At 39.4% G+C, this 18,780-nt stretch overlaps 1 protein-coding gene across 8 annotated transcripts in view; it reads left to right on the top strand.

Annotated features, from left to right (window-relative positions):
* Window positions 1-18,780, top strand: part of psd3l (pleckstrin and Sec7 domain containing 3, like) — a 649,947-nt gene that overhangs the window by 443,401 nt on the left and 187,766 nt on the right. The window lies entirely within an intron of this gene.

Genomic DNA, 18,780 nt, shown 5'->3' with positions numbered 1-18,780 from the left:
CTTTCAGCATTTTTAGACGAGCGTCCGTATCGTCTAGGTGTGAAAACAGCCCCCCTGCTCAATCCCCCTACGTCAGGATCAGAGAAAGTGAGCGCAAGAGAGAGAGAGAAAAGTAAGTTGGGTAGCTTCTCAGCCATCTGCCAATAGCGTCCCTTGTATGAAATCAACTGGGCAAACCAACTGAGGAAGCATGTACCAGAAATTAAAAGACCCATTGTCCGCAGAAATCCGCGAACCAGCAAAAAATCTGCGATATATATTTAAATATGCTTACATATAAAATCCACAATGGAGTGAAGCCGCGAAAGGCGAAGCGCGATATAGCGAGGGATTACTGTAGTTGTCAGTCTAAATCGTCAGTAATCGACTTTTGTCCTAGGATGCAAGTGATTGTCTCTGAATGATTTCCATGCAGCACACTCTTGATAACACAGTGAAAAGAATTTTGCTATTTTTTTAATGTGCTTGTTGTAGAAACAGATGTTCATTATTGGGTAATGTGTAAACTACTGTTAAACTAATACAGAAATGTACTATTCCAGATGACAAAGTGTAATGTAAATTAGTTTAAAGAGTTTAGATTTTATTCAAGGTAATAATTTCCATCATTATGTTTTGATGGCTTTTGATATAAAGGGATGATGTATTCCTTAAAAGTGCAAAGCATAATTGGCTGTTCTGTTTTCCCTGTCTCATTAAAATCAAGACTTGCAAGTTCCTGAAATTAGCATTGTATGTTTATGTTTCTGGAATAATACCTTCTGGCCCAGGATGTGACAGCCTGAAAAGTCTGATAAGGAAAAATTTGAGTTTAGGAAATTAATGAAGTTTGTAATTGATATAGATATTTTTTTAATTGACAAGAGACTCACTCAACATGGCTTGTTTTCTATTATGAAAATCATTATATATAACTAATGTATACTGCCCATTTTTATATACACCTGAAATAAGTATCCATTTGCCAGTTGTATAATTATAGAATGCTGCTGTGTCATTCTGCCAGTGTAATAGATTTTTTTGTTAGTCGATGGTCCAGCTGAAATGAGAGCTGAACTTTTACAGGATTTTTTATTGCACATTATTGCATCCTACAATAAATTTTCTTAGTTTGCTGTTGCAAAGGCATATGGGCTATGTAACTGCGACTCATCAAACATTTGAAATATGTTATGCAAAAAAAATTCTTAATAAGAGGGAAACTGTAAACTGCATAGAATGTAGAAGTTGCCATTTACTCTATATTTCTTTCAATAATAATAATTTTAAATGGTCACGGTATAGTGTATTATTTTAAAAACAGAAATTAAGATGCTTTATATAGGGATCTGTGAGCCCTTTGGTTCTTGTGTCAAAGAATCCTTTGACACAGATGCAGAAACTGATTTTGTATTAGGACTGTCAGGTTGAACTTCGCTATTCCAATATAATTCAAATTTATTTAAAAAAAGTTCCTGTTTGATGGCAAAAGTTGACTTTCAAATGTCAAAAGAACTGTTGGCTTGTTTTACCCACACTAATTTTGATATCTAGTTACTAGTTACTTTAGACGCACTATGCCAAGCTGCAGTGTTTTACTGATCTGTTTTTGCACTTCTCTGTCATAATCATCTTTTTCATAATTTTCAGTGTATGGCTTGTTATTGTCTGTTAGTAAAACTTGCATCTAGACCACTTCAGAATGTTTGTTTTTTCCCTGCCTCACTGCGCCTCACTTTGGTCTACAAGTGTACTCGGAGCAGTTTTTCTAAATGCTTCTCCTGTGCTATAAAAGTATCATTTTGTATCTGATTCTGTCCCATTCAGTTTTAAACGTGAGGTCCTTAACTTTTGTTTAATGCCAAGAATTTCTCATTTAAGCAAATGGAAACTAACTGTCATAATTCTGATTTTCCCTTTATTATGCTTTAAAATCCTGACTTTAAAAAGCTTCATCAACCAACACGTCACGTCCCACAATTAGTCTCCCACTTATGTGGCTGTTGGTTTGATACATAATGTCTAAAACAATGAGGTGTAATTAAAAATGTTTAGGTCACGTGTACTAAAATATTGCTGCATCTGTAAAGAAGAAAAAAGTAAAAAGATTGGGTGGACACAGACTTGATACTGTGATAATTCCATTTTTTCTAGATGAGTCCACGGGTGCGTGCCGACTTGGCTTTTATTCTGAATATCATAATGTTAACATAACCATCCCGCTGCCTGTTGGACCCCTCCAAAATAACAAACCAAGTTCACCTTTGACCTGCCTCCCTCTTGCCTGCTTTTTTTACTATACTCTTTCTCACCCTGTTGCTTTCTTACTAACCAATCGGTATTTCTTTTGATTTAAAACTTCTCTGCCTTTGCCTGTTTGGCAGCAAGAAACATCTCAATATGTTTGATTGATGAGCACTGATGCACTAGTTTAAAAAAAAAAAAAAAAAAAGCATTAATAATGTAAGAAAGCACAACACCTTTTCATGGCTACTTTTAAGACTTGTCCTGAGAAGGACTTTTTCCCTCAGCCATCAGTAAAAAAAAAAAAGAAAAAGATTGCTGTGTAGATTTATGGCTCTTATATTTAAATAACAGTTGCCTGAGTACTTTTTTGGTGGGCTGTTTGTGTTTGCTTTAGTGTGGCACGTGCTATAATAATTAAGTACAAATAGCATGTTCAAATGTGCATATAAGTTTGAAAATATCCATATGTTATTTTTAATATGAATGTTTAAACCTTACTGTTTGGATGATTTGACGGCTCTATTTTGTATATACCTTTAAGTATTTAAGTTGTGCTAGGGTGTTAGCCTGCTGTGGGCTGGTGCCCTGCCCGGGGTTTGTTCCTGCCTTGCTCCCTGTGTTGGCTGGGATTGGCTCCAGCAGACCCCCATGACCCTGTAGTTAGGATATAGCGGGTTGGATAATGGATGGATGGATAGGGTGTTAGCCATTATGGATGCAATGAGAAGTCAAGCAAAATGACACCTTTTATTGGCTAACTAAAAAGATTACAATATGCAAGCTCATGCCCCTTCTTCAGGCAAGATGTAATACAGAAACTGGAATTCACTGTGTTTACATAGACACTAGAAGAGATACAGCATTGGAAGTAGACCTCTCCAGGCTCAGATTCTTTTAGCGAGAGGGGAGAACAAACTCCTGTCTCTATTTAACCCACGTTGTAATTTGTTAAATTTTAGCATCAGTGTAACTTCTCATTCCTTTCTCTCTTGCTGTGTCTTGAAGTTGCCCATAAGCACTGTTACTTTAAAGTCCTTCTCACTGTGTCCATGGCTGTTGAAGTGAGCTCCTACAGGAACATCCCTGTTGCCATGCTTAATGTGTAACTTGTGTAAATTCATTCTTTCGCTGGGTATTTGTCCAGTTTCTCCCACATAGTGGACAGTGTTAGGACATTTAGGTAGACCACATTATAAGATCTGCAGGAAAATATATCCCTTTATGTGATGTTGTAGTCGGAAAAGTGGTATAACTAAATGATCTGTATCATAAATCTAAGCACATGTTTTACATATTTTCTGTAGGCAGGGTGCTGTACCATTATCTGTTGGTTCACCCAGGGAGCTTCGGACAATTAGTTGCTGCAAGTTTGATGGATGTTCTGGAAATCTCTGTGTTTCATCATTATTTAGTATTGGCTCAAGTTCTTTTATAATTTTTCTAAGTGCTTCAAGATGTGGGTTATAGGTGATAACAAGGGTGGTTCTTGTTGTCTTTGTTTTTATTTTCCAGAAGGCTGTCTCTGGGTTTGGCAGTAGCTCTTCTTATTTGAGTGTCTGTTGTTTTGGGAGTATATCCTTGTCTAATGAAATCTTGCCTAAGCTCCTACTGTTGTTTATCCCTATCCTGGTCTGTTGGGTCTGAGCAAATATGATTGTTATGTATTGCTTGGCTGAAAATGATGGAGTGCCTTATATGCTTGGGGTGGAAGCTATCACTTCTCCACTTTTCAGGTAGGTCCTTCTGTTTGTTGGTTTGTGAAAAACAGAAGTTACAAGGGTGTTATCTTTCAGTTGAATGGTGGTGTCAAGGTAAGAGCCCATTGCAGTCCCCATTTGTTGCAAGTAGAAGTCTTTTCCAAATGAGAATAAATTGTGTGTCAGAGTGAATTTTATCATTTGCGTAACTGACTTATGTGGGTATATCATGTTGTTTTAGGTATGTTTCACATGCCAATATGCCATCATCATGGGGGATGTTTGTGTAAAGTGCCTCAACAGCCATTGTGGCCAGTAAGGTTCCCTCAGGTAAGGGGCCTATAGCAGACAGTTTTTTTTTTTAGGAAATCAATGGTTTCTTGTATGTAGCTGTTTTTATTGTGGACGAAGGGTTTAAGGATGTGCTCCACCCATTCTGAAACATTTTCTGTAAGGGAACCAAGTCCTGAGATTATAGGCCTTCTGGAGTTTCCTTCTTTGTGGATCTTAGGAAGCATGTAGCAGTTAACAATTTTGGCGTTCTCAGGAATTAAACTGTTTACCTGATCTCTGATGTCAAGAGGAAAGATATTTACTGTCTTTTTTAGTTCCTTCTTGTAGAGATCTGTAGGGTCTTCATGTAGTTTCATTCATAGTACTGGACAATTGCCTTTGTGCCTCCTGTATATAGTCAAATGTGTTTGTGATAACTAAGGCACCCCTTTTGTCTGCCGGTTTAATAATCTCTGTATTTTCCCTTAGTGAATGTATGGCTCTCCGCTCATGAATAGTGATATTTTGTATCCTAATTTTGCTGTCTATTTAGGATCCCAGTTTTGACTCTCTGTCAGAACCAATCTATATAATTGTCCATGGTGGAGTTTCTGCCAGGTTCTGGTGTCCATGTAGATTTATTAGTGGGGTTGTTGTAACAGCTTGTTGTTTGTTCCTGTGCGTCACCGTTTTCTTTCTTGTGGAAAAATTCTTTTAAGTCTGAGTTTTCTGAAGAATTCTTCCATATCGCTGCATAGTCTAATTTTATCAATGGGCTTTGCAGGAAAATATGAGAGTCCCTTTGTAAGTACTGAAATCTTCATTTGGGGTATATAAGGAGAGATTAACAATACAGGTTTGTTGCTCCTTATTTTTTGCTATTAAGTGTCCCGCTTTTTCTCACGGTCTGTGCAGCTATTTCTTTTTGTTGACAATAAGGAGTTTCTGGAGTCTTTCGTAATATAGATGTAGCTTCTTTATTTACCATATCCTGCCTGTCATTTCCAAGGAGCAGGATAAGGTCTGGGATCTCTCCTTGTATGTTCTTCTTAATGTTATATGAAAAAGTTTGGGAACCCTTCTCAGCCTGCATAATAATTTACTCTACTTTCAACAGAAAAGATAACAGTGGTATGTCTTTCATTTCCTAGGAACATCTGAGTACTGGGGTGTTTTCCAAACAAAGATTTTTAGTGAAGCAGTATTTAGTTATATGAAATGAAATCAAATGTGAAAAACTTTCTATCTGTGCAAAAGTTTGGGTCCCCTTGTAATTTTGTTAATTTGAATGCATGTAACTGCTCAATACTGATTACTTGCAACACCAAATTGGTTGGATTAGCTCGTTAAGCCTTCATAGACAGGTGTGTCCAATCATGAGAAAAGTTATTTAAGGTGGTCAATTGCAAGTTGCGCTTCCCTTTGACTCTCCTCTGAAGAGTGACAGCATGGGATCCTTAAAGCAACTCTCAAAAGATCTGAAAACAAAGATCGTTCAGTATCATGGTTTAGGGGAAGGCTACAAAAAGCTATCTCAGAGGTTTAAACTGTCAGTTTCAACTGTAAGGAATGTAATCGGGAAATGGAAGGCCATAGGCACAATTGCTGTTAAACCCAGGTCTGGCAGGCCAAGAAAAATACAGGAGCAGCATCTGCGCAGGATTATGAGAATGGTTACAGACAACCCACAGATCACCTCCAAAGACCTGCAAGAACATCTTGCTGCAGATGATGTATCTGTACATCATTGTACAATTCAGCGCAATTTGCACAAGGAACATCTGTATGGCAGGGTGATGAGAAAGAAGCCCTTTAATAATAATAATAATACATTTTATTTATATAGCGCCTTTCCAATGCTCAAGGCACTTACAGAATATAATAAAGAACGGCAGCGTATACAGTATATAGCATTGTACAAACCAGATAAATAAATAAAGAAGATTAAGACAGTGAATTCTGAAAAAAAAAGAAACAGACAACATAATTGATGGTCTAGCACACACACACAGGTTACATTAGCATCTTGACAGAGAAGTAAACTGAGAGAAGGGTAATAAAGTCAAATAGAGCTAAAAGCCTTCCTGAACAGATGAGTTTTGAGTTGTTTTTTAAAAGAATTCATGGAGTCAGCTGACCTGATTAATTTTGGTAGGTCATTCCAGAGTCTGGGCGCTATACAGCTGAAGGCTCTGTCACCCATGGAATATAGATTAGTGAGGGGCACAACAAGATTGCCAGAATCAGAGGACCTTAGTGGGTGGGCAGGCACATAGTGATGGAGAAGGTCACTTATGTAGTTTGGCGCGAGGTTATTTAAGGCTTTGTAAGTTATTAGTAGGATTTTATATTCGATTCTGTAAGACACAGGGAGCCAGTGGAGATGGAGCAGGATGGGTGTGATGTGCTCGCTGCTGCTGGTTCGAGTAAGGACTCTTGCAGCTGAGTTTTGAATAAGCTGGAGCTGTGATATAAGATTAGAAGGGGCACCTGCCAGTAGGGAATTACAATAATCGATGCGGGATGTGATAAAAGCATGGACAAGTTTCTCAGCATTAGAGAAGGGGAGGAAGGAGCGAACACGGGATATGTTACAGAGGTGAAAGTAAGAAAGTTTCTTAATGTGATTTATGTGGGCGGAATAAGAGAGGGAGGAATCAAAAATGACACCAAGATTTTTCTTTCTGCACTCACACCACAAACAGTCGCTTGTTGTATGCAAATGCTCATTTAGACAAGCCAGATTCACTTTGGAACAAAGTGCTTTGGACTAATGAGACAAAAATTGAGTTATTTGGTCATAATAAAAAGCGTTTTGCATGGCGGAAGAAGAACACCGTATTCCAAGAAAAACACCTGCTACCTACTGTCAAATTTGGTGGAGGTTCCATCATGCTGTGTGGCTAGTTCAGGGACTGGGGCCCTTGTTAAAGTCGAGAGTCGGATGAATTCAACCCAATATCAACAAATTCTTCAGGGTAATGTTCAAGCATCAGTCACAAAGTTGAAGTTACATAGGGGTTGGATATTCCAACAAGACAATGACCCAAAACACAGTTCGAAATCTACAAAGGCATTCATGCAGAGGGAGAAGTACAATGTTCTGGAATGGCCGTCACAGTCCCCTGACTTGAATATCATCGAAAATCTATGGGATAATTTGAAGCAGGCTGTCCATGCTCGGCAGCCATCAAATTTAACTGAACTGGAGAGATTTTGTATGGAAGAATGGTCAAAAATACCTCCATCCAGAATCCAGACACTCTTCAAAGGCTATAGGAGGCATCTAGAGGCTGTTATATTTGCAAAAGGAGGCTCAACTGAGTATTGATGTAATATCTCTGTTGGGGTGCCTAAATTTATGCACCTGTCTAATTTTGTTATGATGCATATTGCATATTTTCTGTTAATCCAATAAACTTAATGTCACTGCTGAAATACTACTGTTTCCATAAGGCATGTCATAGATTAAAAGGAAGTTACTGCTTTGAAAGCTCAGCCAGTGATGAACAAAAATCCAAAGAATAAGAGGGGTTCCCAAACTTTTTCCTATGACTGTATTTTATATAATATACAACTATAACTATATAGTTATAGTTATATATTTAAGTTTAAAGCCAAGAGAGCTAATCTAAATCTTTATTCTTCCATGTAGTGTTTGCTATTCAACTCTCCTTTGTAAAGTATGTCATGCGGTCATTTGCCGTTTACCTTCGATGAGCTGAAGCATGCTCATGAATATCTATCTACATTATTTGTTTTTACATGTTCTGTATTGGCAGTTTTGATAGTTTGCAAAGTTAAGTTTTTAAAGAATTATGTTTTGATTTAATTCATGATAAAACCTGAATTTTAAAGGCAAAACCCAATATTTTAGGTAAATAATTACAAGTAATACATAGCTTGTATGTGATTGTTGTACTTTTGTTTATAATTGTATGCAAATGTTACTGTTATTGCATTTTAATTGTATGCCTTTTTTGTTTGTTTTCTAAATTTTATTTTTCTTGGACCTGCTGACTCTGCTTATTTTGCTTGACAGGTGGTAAGTTTTTTCTTTAGATTCTGTGTTGGTAACTTTTTAACAAGTAGCAATAATTTAATGCAATATTAACACCATTATGAAGTACATTAGTATATACTAACAATTTAAAAAAAGACTTTGTTTCTATTAATGTTGTTAATGTAAACTCCTTAACTATCCTTTATTTTAGAAAGTTTACATTGTTAAAACTATAGATTTCATGAGCATACCGATGGAAACATGTTTTTATACAAAGCAGGTGAATCTCCATTATTCAGCAGGTTTTATCTTGTCATCTAACAAAAGATTAATAATCGAAAGCACAGAAATCATTATAAATTACATATTTATAAAATCTTCTGAAAGACAGGAGTGTTTATGTCAGCATTTATTTATAAGTAATGAATCTGTAATGGTATGTTCACTGGCAAACTTAAGCCGGGCCTGTACATGTGCGTTCTTGAGCAGGGGGACCTTGCGGGTGTTGCAAAATTTCAATCCATTGCAGCGTAGTGTGTTACCAATGGTGTTCTTGGTGACGGTGGTCCCAACTGCCTTCAGATCATTAACAAGCTCCTCCCGTATAGTTTTGGGATGATCCGTCACCTTTCTCATGATTGTCCTCACCCCATGAGGCAAGATCTTGCATGAAGCTCCAGACTGTGGACGATTGATGGTCATTTTGTATTTCTTCCATTTTCGAATAATCGCACCAACAGTTGTCACCTTCTCACCAAGCTTCTTACTAATGGTGTTGTAGCCCATTTCAGCCTTGTGCAGATCTACAGTCTTGTCCATGACATCTTTTGATAGCTCTTTGGTCTTGCCCATGGGGCTGGAGAGGTTGGAATGGAAGAAATTGATTCTGTGGACAGGTGTGCTTTATACAGATAATGAGTTGAGATCAAGAGTATTCATGACTGATTGATTGATTGTAATCGGCACACAGCCAATCTGTGGGAGCCAGAATTCTGGCTGGGTTGTACGAGATCAAATACTTATTTCTCTCAATGACATGCAAATCAATTTATAACTTTTATGTAATGTGTTTTTCCTGGATTTTTGGTTTATATTCCAGCTTTCTCCATTAAAATGAAAGTACCATAATAATTAGAGACTGTTCATTTCTTTGTAAGTCAGCAGACTTACAAATTCAGCATGGGATCAAATACTTATTTCCTCCACTGTAACACAAATGTTGAAAATGTTTCAAAACACACTAACTGCTTGGCAGAGAGTGCAAAAAGATTCAATGCATAGCTAGTCTTTTTGTCTTTATATTTAGAATTCATAACCCTTTATATGTGTACAGGATTCAGAAATATTTTTGTTTATACTTGACTTTTTAGTAAATGCATGTATTGTATACCATAGAATGTGTGAGAGTCAGGGATATGGATGGCGGTGTGTAACCATGACAGTGACTAAAATATTTCAGAAATGTAAATGACGTGGTTTTGTGTATATGAGTTAAAGGAGAATGGTTTGTCTATCTTAAAATCTCTCATTAGCCGCAAACCATTATACAGTGCATCCGGAAAGTATTCACAGCGCATCACTTTTTCCACATTTTGTTATGTTACAGCCTTATTCCAAAATGGATTAAATTCATTTTTTTCCTCAGATTCTACACACAACACCCCATAATGACAACGTGAAAAAAGTTTACTTGAGGTTTTTGCAAATTTATTAAAAATAAAAAAAACTGAGAAATCACATGTACATAAGTATTCACAGCCTTTGCTCAATACTTTGTCGATGCACCTTTGGCAGCAATTACAGCCTCAAGTCTTGTTGAATATGATGCCACAAGCTTGGCACACCTATCCTTGGCCAGTTTCGCCCATTCCTCTTTGCAGCACCTCTCAAGCTCCATCAGGTTGGATGGGAAGCGTCGGTGCATGGCCATTTTAAGATCTCTCCAGAGATGTTCAATCGGATTCAAGTCTGGGTTCTGGCTGGGCCACTCAAGGACATTCACAGAGTTGTCCTGAAGCCACTCCTTTGATATCTTGGCTGTGTGCTTAGGGTCATTGTCCTGCTGAAAGATGAACCATCGCCCCAGTCTGAGGTCAAGAGTGCTCTGGAGCAGGTTTTCATCCAGGATGTCTCTGTATATTGCTGCAGTCATCTTTCCCTTTATCCTGACTAGTCTCCCAGTCCCTGCCGCTGAAAAACATCCCCACAGCATGATGCTGCCACCACCATGCTTCACTGTAGGGATGGTATTGGCCTGGTGATGAGCGGTGCCTGGTTTCCTGCAAACGTGACGCCTGGCATTCACACCAAAGAGTTGAATCTTTCTCATCAGACCAGAGAATTTTCTTTCTCATGGTCTGAGAGTCCTTCAGGTGCCTTTTGGCAAACTCCAGGCGGGCTGCCATGTGCCTTTTATTAAGGAGTGGCTTCCGTCTGGCCACTCTACCATACAGGTCTGATTGGTGGATTGCTGCAGAGATGGTTGTCCTTCTGGAAGTTTCTCCTCTCTCTACAGAGGACCTCTGGAGCTCTGACAGAGTGACCATCAGGTTCTTGGTCACCTCCCTGACTAAGGTCCTTCTCCCCCGATCGCTCAGTTTAGATGGCCGGCCAGCTCTAGCAAGAGTCCTGGTGGTTTCGAACTTCTTCCACTTACAGATGATGGAGGCCACTATGCTCATTGGGACCTTCAAAGCAGCAGAAATTTTTCTGTAACCTTCCCCAGATTTGTGCCTCGAGACAATCCTGTCTCGGATGTCTACTGACAATTCCTTTGACTTCATGCTTGGTTTGTGCTCTGACATGAACTGTCAACTGTGGGACCTTATATAGACAGGTGTGTGCCTTTCCAAATCATGTCCAATCAACTGAATTTACCACAGGTGGACTCCAATTAAGCTGCAGAAACATCTCAAGGATGATCAGGGGAAACAGGATGCACCTGAGCTCAATTTTGAGCTTCACGGCAAATGCTGTGAATACTTAAGTACATGTGCTTTCCCAATTTTTTTATTTTTAATAACTTTGCAAAAATCTCAAGTAAACTTCTTTCATGTTGTCATTATGGGGTGTTGTGTGTAGAATTCTGAGGAAAAAAATGAATTTAATCCATTTTGGAATAAGGCTGTAACATAACAAAATGTGGAAAAAGTGATGTGCTGTGAATACTTAGGTCTAGGTTTATTTGTCATATATTGGTTAACATAGGGTCAACATACAATGAAATATGTATGACGAGAAAAACAAGTCACTCAGCCTAGATCCAATAAAGCTAAAAAATAATTTTAAAAAAATTACAAGTTAAAAATAGACAAGCCATATAAAATAAAATGTGTACGTTTTAAAAGAAGTTATAGAGCAATATGAGTTGAATGTGCAGCAAGTACAAATGACAGTTATTGCACAGATAATGTGTTATAAGTACAGATGCATATTCCATAAAGTGCAAATGCATGTTCCAGTCAGTATTCAGAGTGTGTGCAGGTACAGTTTGTGTGTGAGTAGTGCAATGTAGATGTAATGCAATGTAGGTGTAATGTAAGTGTTCAGGTGTTGCTGTTGAGGAGTCGAATGGCCTGGTGGTAAAAACTGTTCTTAAGTCTTGTAGTCCGAGCAGCCAGACCCCTGTATCGTCTGCCAGACGGTAACAAGGAGAACAGCTGGCGTGCTGGATGGCTGTGGTCCTTTATGATGCTGCTTGTCTTACGCAAGCACCGATGGAGGTAAATGTCTTCAATGTCAGGGAGACTCTTGCCCGTGATGTGCTCTGCTGCCTTCACCACTCTGTAGTGATTTCCGCCTGCTGGCAGAGCAGCTCCCATACCAGACGGTAATGTAGCCTGTCAGCAGACTCTCGACCACACTCCTGTAAAAGTTTGAGGTGATGTTGGCATTCATGCCAAACTTCCTCAGCCTCCTCAGGAAGTAGAGCCGCTGGCGAGCTTTCTTAACCACAGTGTCTATGTGAAGGGTCCACGAGAGATCCTCGGTGATGTTTACTCCGAGGAACTTGAAGCTGTTAACCCTTTCAACTTCTACGCCGCTGATGTAGATGGCCTAGTGTTCTCTGCCTTGCTGTTTCCGATAGTCCACGATCATCTCCTTGGTTTTGCTGACGTTAAGAGACAAGTTGTTATCCAGGCACCAATTATTCAATGCCAGCACCTCATCTCTATAGGCCGTCTCATCGTTGTCAGTGATAAGGCCTATGATGGTTGTGTTGTCTGCAAACTTGATGATGGTGTTTGTGCCGTGTTTTGCAACACAGTCGTGGGTGAACAAGGAATACAAGAGGGGGGCTAAGCACACAGCCCTGCGGCGCTCCTGTGTTTAAAATGAGTGATGAGGACGTGTGTTTGCTGACTCTCACCACCTGGGGCATGTTTGTGAGGAAAGAGAAAATCCATCTGCAGATGGTCGTCCCCAACCCAAGGTCGTCAAGCTTCAGGACGAGTTTTGAGGGGATGATGGTGTTGAATGCTGAGCTGTAATCTATGAAAAACATTCTTACATATGTATTTCCTCTTTCCAGGTGGGTGAGGGCAGTGTTTATTGTTAGCGCAATGGCATCCTCTGTAGATCTGTTTGTTCTGTAAGCAAATTGGAGAGGATCCAGCGTGTCGGGGAGGGAGGAGCAGATGTAACCTTTGACCAGTTGTTCGAAGCACTACATAATGACCGATGTCAGTGTAACCGGGCCATAGTCATTCAGACAGGAGACCACCGGTTTCTTTGGGACAGGAATGATGGTGGATGCCTTGAAGGAAGTGGGGACCACTGACTGCCTCAGGGAGAGATTGAAGATGTTGGTGAACACACCTACTAGCTGGTCAGCACACGCCCTGAGGACACGGCCTGGGATGCCATCTGGTCCCGGAGCTTTGCAAGGATTGACCTTTTTGAAGGACCTTCTCACGTCAGACGTTTCAAGGATCCCTTGAGGATATAGCACCTGTTCTTTGTTGGCTGCATCAAAACGAGCATAGAAAGTGTTGAGCTTGTCTGCAAGACATGCAGTGGGCTGAACACTGACTGTGTTTTTCTTTTTATAGTCAGTGATGCAGCACAGTCCATTCCACAGGCACTTGGTGTCAGAGCTGTGGTAGCTTGACTCCACTTTGTCCCTGTAGTCCCGTTAGGCCTTCTTGATGGACCTCCGGAGGTCGTATGTGGCTGCTTTGTATGCATCAGAGTCCCCTGAGCCAAAGGCAGAGGTCCACGCCTTAAGCTTAGCCCGAATCTCCCTATTTACCCAGGGTTTCTGGTTAGGATATATGCAAATGGAGGTTTTAGTGACAACATCGTCAGTGCACTTGCTGATATATCCTGTGACAGAGTCTGTGTATTCATTGATGTTGCTATCAACTGCATCCTCAAACATCTGCCAATCAGTTGTTTCAAAGCAGTCCTGTAAGACCCCCTCAGCTTCACTGTCCCATTTGTAGATGTCCCTGTAAACTGGTTTTTCCTGTTTAAGTCTTTGTTTATATGCAAGCAGCAGCAATATAGAGCAATGGTCTGCTTTTCCAAAAGCTGGTCGAGGGAGGGGTTTGTAGGTGTCCTTGAATAAGGTGTAAAAATGATCCAGTGTTTGATCACCTCTTGTGGGGGGAGAGATGTGCTGATAGTATTTAGGGAGAACTTTCTTCATGTTTGCTCTGTTAAAGTCTCCCAACACAATAAATGCTGCTTCTGAGTTAGCGTTCTCTAGTCCACTGATAACATCATACAGTTCATCCATAGCCGAAGCTTTATCAGCTTGTGGGGGGATGTAAACAACTGAAAGGAGAACTGAACTGAACTCCCTCAGGAGGTAAAAGGGTCTAACTTCAATGGTCAGCAGCTCGAGAACCGGTGAGCAGTGCGTTTTTAAGACACACACATCTTTAGCCCACAAAGCGTTAACCATAAAGCACACACCCCCTCCCCTTGACTTGCCTGAGTCCTTCGTTCTGTTTCCCCGATAAACTGTGAACCCGTCTGGTGTGACTGTGCAGTCGGGTACGCTGGGCTCCAACCACGTCTCTGTGAACGCCAAAACGCAGCAGTTCGTGATGTCTTTTTGGTGCTTTATTCGTGCGCGCAGCTCATCTAATTTGTTGTCCATAGACTGAACGTTAGCGAGCAGGATGCTAGGCAGAGGAGGCTTGTTGTTTCTCTGTTGGGTTTGGCACAGAACTCCGTCACGTTTCTCCCTCTTTGTTTTCCTTCGGTGTCGCGCGAGTAAGCAAAAGACTCCAGGCAGTACAGTGTCCACGATATCAAAAACTGTTGTAAAATCCGAACTGGCTGATGAACGTAATTCCAATAGTGTTTGCCGGTCATACTGAAAGTGTGATGAAGTAGTACGCACAAAGAGAGTGAATAGTAAGAAAATAAATAATAATTTTTTGCTGAGATGACTCAGAGCTCTCATCGGTGCAGCCATCTTACGGCGCAGCCAGACTTCCATACTTTCTGGATGCACTGTAAATTCATGTCAAAAGAAATGTTAGTTATATGGATTGATATATTTAATTTAATATGTAGCTTATTTTCGCTAATCGTTTTTAATACATGTGTTTTTAATTGTAAGTTATAACATTCTATTCATTTAAATTATTTTTCTTGTATAGCTTCTGCATGTGCTATAGTTTGTTTACAGTAATGTCTTATTTACAATTGTGAAGCTGCAATGAGAGTATCCAAATGCCGACATTATTTCAATCGTTGCAGTTATAAGCAATGTAGATTTTACTTCTTTACAGTACTCTTTCAGTCAATGGTTGGGTCAGCCATACAAAAGAACACTGACTAGGATAGGCACTGGTTTAGTGGTGTAGCCAAAAATCCCACAACAAATTGCACTGAATTGTCAGGGAAGATAACTTCTTTCTAATTGAATAATTGGTAATGTGCTTTTACCTGAAAACATTATTTTTGTTGCACATATTAGAGTGCTAATGCCTGTGACTAGATGTGTCCTTGAGCCATCTTGCAGCAGAGGTGCTTTAACCTAAAAGCTGAATTTACAGTACATCTGTTGTCCCATAGGCAAACATGTCATAACAGCATGTATGCGGTTAAAAAAATATCACTGTTTGGATAAACCAAAAGAAGTTCATATCTGTTTTATCCATATTACTAACCGAGAATGGTAAACCGGAAGGCACGGACCCAGGTACACGGCGATGGACGCAGGAGACATAGTGCGCAGGCGCCTACAGCACACAGAAAAGAGGATTCTGCACTGCACCCCAGAGTCAAACGGAAGACACTACAGGGTCCGCAAAGGTCCACAAAGATAGTACGGAAGGCGCGCCTACAACGTGCTTCTGAACTAAACGTCCACACTACACAGCATGGTCCGGGTAATAAGAATAAACGAACTCTCCGTATTAAACGTTCGGCATTCTCACACGTCCAAACCATATAGCATATGTGAATCACATTACAGTAGTGCATTATTAACAGTACAACCACAGAAAACGCTCCGTATTAACAGTAAGTGCAATTATCCATATTACTAACGGTAGACAATGGATAACTAATGGAGTCACGGTCACGACTCCAAAATGATCCAGCTCAACTAACGGAGCTACAAAAACGAGCCCGCATAGATACAATCATTAAATGTGGGCGCCTACAACGCGCATCTGAAACCTTCGAAGCAAAACTGTCTCGGCTCTAAAACCAAACAGCTCGACTAACAGAGCTACAAACACGAGCCCGCATGGACAAATACAATGAACATAGACGCATACAACGCGCATCTGAAACTGCGGAAGCAAAGCAGGCACGGGTTCAAAACGAAACACCACAACTGACGGAGATACACACACGAGCCCACCTGGATAAAATCAATGAACGCAGGCGCCTACAACGCGCGTCTGAAATGCCGCAAGCAAAGCAGGCACGGCTCCAAAACGAAAGAGCTCGACTAACGGGGCTACAAACACGAGCCCGCCTATATAAAAACAATGAACGCAGGCACCTACAACACGCTTCTCAAACAACGCAACCAAAGAAGTCACGGCTCCAAAACGAAACATCTCAACTGACAGACATACAGAAATGAGCCCGCCTGAATACAATTAATGAACGCAGGCGCCTACAACGCGACTCTCAAACAGCAGAGGCAATACATAAACGGCAAAGAAAGGAATGACAAACAGCCGCTAAACAATTCCGCCAATTAGCTGACAACACATTCTGTAATGAGTCCACTATTAATGAACATTCATTAGGATTAATGAATATCATTTGCTGTCATTGTCATTCACTTAACTTCCCTGAAGAAACAACTGGCACTACAACTAATGAGTTTACACGTTGTTGTCAAAAGGGTCAGGTTAGACTGCCTCCTTTAGATGACTTTCCTGAATATCTACGGAAGCTTCTAATTAACAATGTACCCGAAAGTTAAAACTTTATGAACTGCATTGGATCCTACAATAGTTCATTTCCTTTTGCATCTATCGGGGTAAATATCAGGCCCGGGGTAAATATCAGGCCACCAGCTGGCAATGGCAGACCCTTCCTGAAAACAAGCAATACACAGAGCTGATAATGAGAAACGTCGCTGAAGTCATAAACGGTCACCCATTAGCTAAGTCTACAAAAGTACTTACAGGATCACATTCTAACAATACTGTTTTGATTCCTACAGTTGATGTTCCAAGTTCTTACCTGGAATTACCTTTTACACTTAAACCCATTGGGATTAATAAAGTATCATTCTATCTATCTATCTATCTATCTATCTATCTATCTATCTATCTATCTATCTATCTATCTATCTATCTATCTATCTATCTATCTATCTATCTATCTATCTATCTATCTATCTATCTATCTATCTATCTATCTATCTATCTATCTATCTATCTATCTATCTATCTAAACGACGCCAATATCCCATTAAACCTGCATTTGCCATGACGATCAACAAATCCCAAGGACAAACCATAGACAGAGTTGGCATATACCTCTCTGAGCCTGTACTTGGACATGGACAACTTTATGTAGCCTTCTCAAGAGTTCGGCGTTCATCTGACATTAAAGTTAAAGTTGTAGATACTCCATACCAAGGAGAACTCATTCAAGGACAACACACCATCTTTACTACAAATGTTGTGTATAAAGAAATATTCCAATATATCTTTCTAATGTGCCATGCTATGGGTTCTTTACTTCCTTTGTTCGTCATCTACACCTTTACACTCCAATATATCTCATACATACATCAATATATTTCGGGTTACCCAACACCAGGGATTGGCGAGCGAAGCGAGCAGGGGGCGAAGCCCCCTAGTTTCTCAGAACTGTGTTCCTGTCTGTAGTGTGCTTTGGTTAAATGATAATGGGCTACTTTAGACTAGATACACCTAAGCTTGACTGCCGCCAGTCCTATTGAATCAAAACATTACTTAAATGGAACCTTTCCAACAATGTAAATTTGGCTAAAATGTTTCAGCAAGCAGTACTCCTTGCCTTGTCTTGTACAAAAAAGAAAGGTAGAGAGCCTTTCACATCAAAATTGATGTAGAATTTCAAAATCTCCAAAGTATAATACAGCATTTACATTTAGAGCTCATTAATTTACTATTGGGTGACATACCACAGTGCGAATTAAGTAAAAAAAATAAATTTTGGTAAAAAAATTCATTTCTAACTGTATTGTGTCTATTTTTGCTCTGTTTGCATGTACTTTTGTTTATCTTGCAAACTAATGTGAATCTGCAGGAATATGGCATTTTATCACACAATTACTTGATTACAATTAGAGTGTCACAGGAAGTTAACCTCAAATGGGTATTGTGGAATTTGTAACACTTTAAAGATAAATAATGTTAATGCTTTAGACATGAAATATCTTAGTATTTTTGGATGAATTTGATGATTGACTAGAATGTAGATAGATCTAGATATAATATAACAGGAAGCCTAGATTAAGTAATTATTGTGTGTAATGCCACATTCCTACTTCTTTTTAAGCCTCACTACCCTTTTAACTGGTGGATTTGTAACTATAAAGATCAAAGGCTATATTACAGAAATATGTACAGTGAGTTTAATTACGTATTTCATGTGAGAATTGTAGACAAAAAAAATATTACAGTTAAATATAAATACTGCTTCTGTAATACCTGTGCTTATGTTTTAAATGTGAAACTACATCCGTTATTTTATAGACTGCTGCATTTCATTATTTTACTAATTTGCCAACATAAAATGCTTAAGAAATTTTGCAATAAGATGGGAAATACCAGAAGGTATGCATCTTTATGTCTGCGCTTGCAACTACATCAGTATATCAACAGTGTTATTCACAAACGTCTGATCCATTTAGAGGATTATGATTGCAGGTTTCAGAAAATATTATAGTTGTTTCTGCAGGATATGATTATGTTACCTGCAGGGCTTTTGTCTTCTTTCTGGCGGTGAAATGTTATAATTCAGCTGTATACATGTAGCAAGCATTTGTGATTTAATTACTTACATCACTTATTCATGTATCACTGTGTTCCTGTAAAATAAATTAAAAACAGTTTTATGAGTACATTATTTATGTTAAAAATTCACTTTCTTTTACAGTTCCTA

The sequence above is a fragment of the Erpetoichthys calabaricus genome, chromosome 7 (assembly GCF_900747795.2).
Source record: "Erpetoichthys calabaricus chromosome 7, fErpCal1.3, whole genome shotgun sequence".
Lineage (NCBI taxonomy): Eukaryota > Metazoa > Chordata > Cladistia > Polypteriformes > Polypteridae > Erpetoichthys > Erpetoichthys calabaricus.
The sequence above is the reverse complement of the archived record's forward strand: the minus strand, read 5'-3'. Positions and strand labels throughout refer to the sequence as shown.